General features: G+C 40.4%; 1 non-coding gene across 1 annotated transcript; it reads left to right on the top strand.

Annotated features, from left to right (window-relative positions):
• The first annotated feature begins 5,970 nt into the window (after window positions 1-5,970).
• Window positions 5,971-6,076, top strand: LOC114913595 (small nucleolar RNA R71). Its single transcript, XR_003799520.1, has one exon. It is a non-coding gene; the product is annotated as a small nucleolar RNA R71 (small nucleolar RNA).
• Window positions 6,077-7,229: the final 1,153 nt, after the last annotated feature.

Here is a 7,229-nt window from a genome sequence, read left to right as displayed (position 1 = left end):
CTCGTCGTCGACCCTTTGGGAAGGGGAAGAAGAACAAGAAGAAGAAGAACAAGAAGGTGCAGCCTCATGCTAGGACGGTTGCACAGGGTCAGACTAAGAAGTGCAAGCCCGACCAGAGCCAAACGGAGTGCTTCTTTTGCAAGAAGCAGAGGCATTGGAAGAGAAACTATCCTCAATACATTGCCTCCCTGGACCTGAACAGGCCGAAGAAGAAGCAAGGTAATTATATGATAACTTCTTGCAACTTTTTCATTTGTGATACTACTGCCTGGGTATTGGATACCGAAAGTCCTTATCATATTTGTAATTCGATGCAGGGTCTGCAGGTCAGTAGGAGATTTGATGAAGGCGAGAGGTTCCTGAACGTTGGAGATGGAAGCAGAGTTCCAGTTCTAGCTTTAGGAATCATGAGTCTTGTAATCAATTCTCGTAATGTAATTCTGAGTGAATGTCACTATTGTCCAAGTTTTTTATTAAATATTATTTCTGTAGGCCTTTTGGCCATGTACGGTTATAATTTTTTAATAAAAAAAAATATTTACAATATCATTTGGAATGGTGTTACAATATTTGTTGGACAATTAAATAATAGAATTTACTTACTATCACAGCCTGTTAATATGGTTCAAAACTTCGGTAAACGTCCTAGAATAGATAATATGTCAAAAGTCTACCTTTGGCACTGTAGGCTAGGTCATATCAATAAGAACAAGATAAACAGGTTGGCTCAAGAAGGAATTCTTGAACTTGGTGATTGTGAATCACTTCCAACCTGTGAGTCTTGTCTTCTTGGAAAGATGACCAAGTCTCCTTTTACTGGAAAAGATAAGCGAGCCAGTGAACTCTTGGGTCTGGTACATTCTGATGTATGTGGACCTATGAGCTCAAATGCAAGAGGTGAATATTTCTACTTCATAACCTTCACAGACGACCTATCAAGGTATGGGTATGTCTACTTAATGAAGCATAAGTCGGAGTCATTTGAAATGTTCAAACTATTCCGAAATGAGGTAGAAAAACAAACTGGGAAGTGTATTAAAATTCTTCGATCTGATCGAGGAGGTGAATACCTTTCCAATGAGTTTCTGACGTATCTAGGGGAGAATGAGATTCTCTCTCAGTGGACTCCTCCTGGAACACCACAGCATAATGGTGTGTCTGAAAGGAGGAATCGGACCTTATTGGACATGGTTCGATCCATGATGGGGTTTGCTGGTCTGCCGATCTCCCTCTGGAGATATGCGCTTGAATCGGCTTGTTACCTTCTAAATAGAGTTTCGAGTAAGTCTGTAGCCAAAATGCCATATGAGATATGGATAGGACGTAAGCCAGTACTCTCGCACCTTAGGGTTTGGGGGTGTCCGACTTATGTTAAACGTTTAATTACAGAAAAGCTTGGACCTAGGTCTGACAAGTGTAATTTTATAAGGTACCCAAAAGAGACCAAAGGGTATTATTTCTACCTTGCTGATGAGCAAAAGGTGTTTGTCAGCCTTAAGGCAATCTTTTTACAAAAGGAGTTTCTTAGTGAAGGAACTGTTGCCTCTAAGGTCGAACTTGACGAAGTTCGACAGGTGAAAAAATCAACACATGTTACTGAACCTGAACCAGATTTGATTAGATCAGATCCAGAGCCCATTGATTATGCACCCTTAAGGCGGTCTGGTAGAGTACCACATCAACCAGACAGATACTATGGTTTCTTGGTCCGGGATGGCGATCTTGTCGAACTTGATGAAAATGATGAGGATCCGATCACCTACATAGATGCAATGCAGAGACCTGACTCTGAGAAATGGCTAGAGGCCATGAAATCCGAAATGGAGTCCATGAAGGTCAACGATGTGTGGACATTGGTTGACTCACCCGAAGGAGTGAAACCCATAGGGTGTAAGTGGGTCTTCAAGAGGAAGAGGGGTGCAGACGGAAAGGTGGAGATCTATAAAGCCCGTCTGGTTGTCAAGGGATATCATCAACGTTATGGTATAGACTATGACGAGATATTTTTTTCTGTGGCAATGCTCAAATCCATTCGGATTATGCTTGCGATAGCTGCCCATCTAGACTATGAAATCTGGCAGATGGATGTGAAGACAGCTTTCCTAAACGGAGAGCTGGACGAAGAGGTGTATATGATACAACCTGAAGGGTTCACATCCACAGATGAGTCTAAGGTATGCAAGCTACAAAGATCCATTTATGGACTTAAGCAGGCATCTCAGAGTTGGAACATACGTTTTGATAGGACGATCAAAACGTATGGCTTCGTTAAGAACGGAGAAGAGCCCTACATTTATAAGTGGGCTAATGGTCCAGTAGTAGTATTTCTTGTATTATATGTGGATGACATTCTCTTAATCAGGAATGATGTCCCTGCATTACAGGGAATAAAGATTTGGCTATCGTCACAGTTCTCCATGAAGGATCTGGGAGAAGCTTCCTACATCCTAGGGATGAGGATCTATAAAGATAGATCCAAAAGGTTGCTTGACTTATCCCAGTCCACGTACATTGATACTATGCTGAAAAGGTTCAGCATGGAGAATTCCAAGAAAGGCTATCTACCGATAGGCCATGGAATTTCTCTCTCGAAAAGGGATTGTCCGACAACACCTCAAGAGAGAAAGCGTATGGGTAGGATTCCATATGCTTCGGTAGTGGGATCTATCATGTACGCCATGACATGTACACGACTAGATGTGGCATACTCACTAGGGGTAGTGAGTAGATACCAATCTGATCCAGGGAAGAATCACTGGAAGGTTGTTAAAACCATCCTGAAGTATTTAAAAAATACTAAGGACCAGTGGCTTGTATATGGTGAATCGGACTTGAGACTTATAGGGTTTACAGACTCTAGTTTCCAGTCTGATCGCGATGACAGTAAGAGTGTGTCAGGATTTATTTTTACCCTTAATGGTGGGGCTATCTGTTGGAAGAGTTCCAAGCAGCACACTGTGGCTGATTCAGTATGCGAGGCAGAGTATATTACTGCATCAGATGCTGCCAAAGAAGCGGTGTGATTGAGGAAGTTCATCACCGAGCTCGGAGTAGCACCCTCCCTTGTTGGTCCAGTTTGCTCTACTGTGACAGCTTTGGAGCCATTGCTCAGGCGAAGGAACCGAAGGCACACCAGTGGATGAAGCATATTCTGCGCCGCTACCATCTCATCCGGGAGATCATGGATCGAGGTGACGTCGACCTTCAGAAGATCGACGGAAAAGAGAATCTGACCGACCCATTCACTAAAGCCATTGCGGTGAAGGAGTTCAACGACTACAAGTCGAAGATGGGTATTAGATACTGCACCGATTAGCTTTAGGCCAAGTGGAAGATTGTTGGGAATAGTGTCCCAAAGTCAATCGTCAGTCTGTTGACAGTTGTGCTCCTTTTGTATTAGTACATGAATTATAAATAAATAAAAATTATTTTGATATTTTTTCATCACAAATGTTTCATCTTCTAATGAACTCCTGTGTTGTGGTAAAGTCTTTAAGACTATTTAGACTCGACAAAGGAGGATTTGTCGCTTAGTCCTTAAACCTATTCACGATCAAATGATACGTTGTTACCACGGACAACAACGTTTATCGAGCATAGGTCGTTGTGTGCCATATGGGTTGGTTGTTCTCATAACCAAGGAGTGTGAAGACACTGGTATGGCATACAGGTGAGATGTAATGGTACATCTGCACTGAATGTGACCGACTCCAGAGCTATTTCTGCTGTCAAGATTTGCTCCGATGGGATATGGGTATAAATGTCCCTCCGACCTGAGACTGCCACGGTGACTTGCAAGCAACTCACTACACTTAGGCACTGGACTACCTGAATTTCTAATTCAGTGACGGAAGGCTGCTGGGTGTAGTCAAGTACTTGACTTATCGGTGCGTGTGTCAAGATGGGATTGACCACTCCAGTTTAGGAGCTGTGTACAGTCGTATTTCAATTTAGCAAAATCTTGACCAGGGTAGTCCTAGTGAGGAGTCACAGGACTAATTGAGTTGAGCACGATTCGGATGATCTCATCAGGATTGACAGTTTAACCCTGAGTCATCCTAAACACAGGGGTCAAAAGGGATGAATTATACGGTAACCATATTCACGTAGGTTCTGAATGTTGCGATTGCGACTATTCGACCTATCCGATCGTCGGGTACCATTGCTAGATGGTCACTTCGATTAGTGCAGAAATTGGTTCCTGTGCTACCGGCTTAGGTTCGAACCTGCGGGGTCACACACATTAGAGGTTCCTTTCTGATCTGATGGCTGATTATGAGTCTTATGTGTCTGAGACTCTATGATTGAGAATTAAGATTCTCTGATCATGAGTTCCACACATTTTGGATACCGGGGTCAAAATTTTGAATTTCAAATTTTGAATTTGAAATTTGAACTCTTTGATCAGGATTTCATATCGATGGTCTCTGATGCCTAATTGCCCATCGAATTTGGACTCAATATTTATGAGAGGTTTAATTAGCGATTTGATCACTAATTAACTTAATTTGATTGAGTAATTATTTTTAGATCAAGTCCAATTGAATTGGATTCAGTTTGGATTGACCCGATTAGGTTAAGTGTTGATCTAATCGCTAAGGTGGTTTAATCCCTGATTTGATCAGGGGTTAGGCTTAGTTAATTTCTAATTTGATTAAAATTTTATTGAGCCTAATTAAGCCTAATTGTGTTGGATTTAATCTGATCTAATTGTGCTTAACCTATTTTAATTAGGTTGGCTCAATTTAAATCAAACCACCTTGTTTTAAATTCTCTGTGCCACCCAACTTCCTTGCGTCCATTTGAATTTGCGAGAAAAAATTTTCTCATGAATTTTCTCCCACGCAAAGCTCTCTCACGCCCATGTTTCTGTGCGCCAATTATTTGGATTAACTTGGTTTGTTACCCATCCAAATTCAAAGGGGTTTTGAATTTGAATGGATAACCAAATAACCATGCGCGAGCTTATCCTTTTTTGTGCGCCCCATATTCCACATGAGAAATAGTTTCTCGTGAAAGTCTCCACGCACAAAAAAGAAAAAAAAAAGGGCCACGCCATCTCTTCTTTCTCGCATAAATGGATGAGGATAAGATTGGTTGACACTTGAATTCAAATTTGATTTGAATTTAAGTGAGCAACCACCTCTTCTTATCCACTCACACGCTTTCAACATCTCTTGCGATATTTTATAAAATAAGAAAGGGAGGGGGCGTGGGCAATGAATGAAAGAAGAGATAAGGGGCGTGGGGAGGTTCTGAAAATTTTGAAGTGTTCAAAATTTACCGAGAGGAGAGAAAAAGGAGAGAGAAGTGGGCGCAGGGTTTTTGGTGTGTACCCTAGGGTTTCTACCTAGGGTTTCTACCTAGGGTTCGGGAAGTGAGATTGGTGTGCCACGAGTGTCGTGAGTCCACCAAATTTCAAAGAGAGATCCATCAGCCTCTCAACCAATCGTGCAGACGATCTGGAGCATCCGAGGAGTCGACACACATCGATCGAAGGAGTTCGATCAACATCAGCCATCGAAAGGGAGAAATCACGAACTAGCATTCGTGAGGAGCCGATCAGATGGGATCTTCGTGTGGATGATCCACAGAGGTCAGACACTAGTGTGGCTGTGATATGATGATCAGAGCCCCCGACGATGATTAGATTGCGGTGATCGACTACCCACAAAAGGTGATGTGTTCTGAACACAGTACAGTAAAAAGTTTACTGTTTCAAATTTGAGTTTTAAATTTAAATGCATGCTATTGTATCATATTTAGATCCTAGTGTAGGATTAATTAGTATTAATTAATGAGATTAATTAATAATTTTACTGTAAAATAGTAATTTTGAAAAAATTTTAAAATTACCATTTTGCCCCTGCACTGAATTTTAGCTTCAAACCACCACACGATGCGTCGATCATTTGTCGGTGTTTCTCCGATAGACCATATTAAAAATATTGAGCAAGTTATCATTTGGAGACAGTGTGGTGGGGGCATTTATGAATAAGGTCTCTTAACCTTTTTCATGTCTCATGAAAATGTTCACCATCCAATTGGAAAAAACTAGTGATGACTTTTCTAATTTGATTTATTTTTTCAATTGATAAGTATTTCTTGAGGAATTCTCTCTGAAGATGGTCCTAAATTGAAATGATTATGAAATCTAGAGAGTTTAACCAATGCTTGACTTTGTCCTTAAGTGAAAAAGAGAACAGTTTCAACCTGAGGGCATCATCGAAGAAATTTTGAATTTTTACTGTAGAGCATATCTCAAAAAATTCATCTAAATATTTATACAGATCCTCATTCGTCAGTCCATAGAATGATGGTAGCATTTGAATAATGCTAGACTTGATTTTATATTATGCCGCCTCCACAGGAGGAGGCTGGATACATGGTGAGTAAGTGTAAGATGAGGGAGTAAAATACTTCCTCAATTATCATGGTGGGTCAGTTTCTTATTTTGGATCCATGATTTTGATTTGATTTATTCGAATCGTTCTTTCTAGCTCTAGATCTAATAGGTGTAAATCAGGTTGTAATGATCAACGTCCTAGCATGCACCCAAAAGATCTCATCGAGTTTTAATTTCAATAATTTTTTTTTCTTTTTTGAAAGAGAAGAGGAAAAAAGGAGGAGGAAAAAGAGTTTTAAAGATGAGAACCTAAGGAGTCCTAATGCTAAGAAGATAGAGAAGAATTAATTAGATTTGATGTTTTTAGTTAACAATCAAGTGGTTCAATCAATCCTATCTATGGATTATCCTAGATCTAGATAGCTCCTAACTGTCAAGGTCACCTTCAAGCACTCTAAGTAGCAGACTAACCGCTCAACTAGTCAGGTAAGTGTAAGGTTGGTGGGGGTCCCTCCGTTGTTTTTCTTAGACACCAACTGCGTTGATCAGGTAAGCGAACGGAACCAATTAATAAACCACCTTCTTTCAGGATGTAATCTTTAATCCACTTTTCTAGACACCAGTTAAACTGACTAATCTAAATTTGATCCAACTTTTAGGATTTCTTGTCCTACTGAGCTTGAGGATCCTTAGGGGTCAATGTCTAATCGATTTTAAATTAAAGGTTTAGGCCCATGCGATTACAAGATAGTGGTTTGTAGGTCAAGAAAGGGTGATGAAATCTCTATCTTACGTTGATTAGGATTTTGCCCTTGAGATTTTTTATGAAAATATGCAATGCAAAAAAAAAAAGTGTCCAAACATGTTAAGTAGCTTTTAAGAT

This window comes from Elaeis guineensis, chromosome 1, assembly GCF_000442705.2.
Source record: "Elaeis guineensis isolate ETL-2024a chromosome 1, EG11, whole genome shotgun sequence".
In the NCBI taxonomy this organism is placed as follows: Eukaryota; Viridiplantae; Streptophyta; class Magnoliopsida; order Arecales; family Arecaceae; genus Elaeis; species Elaeis guineensis.
The sequence above is the reverse complement of the archived record's forward strand: the minus strand, read 5'-3'. Positions and strand labels throughout refer to the sequence as shown.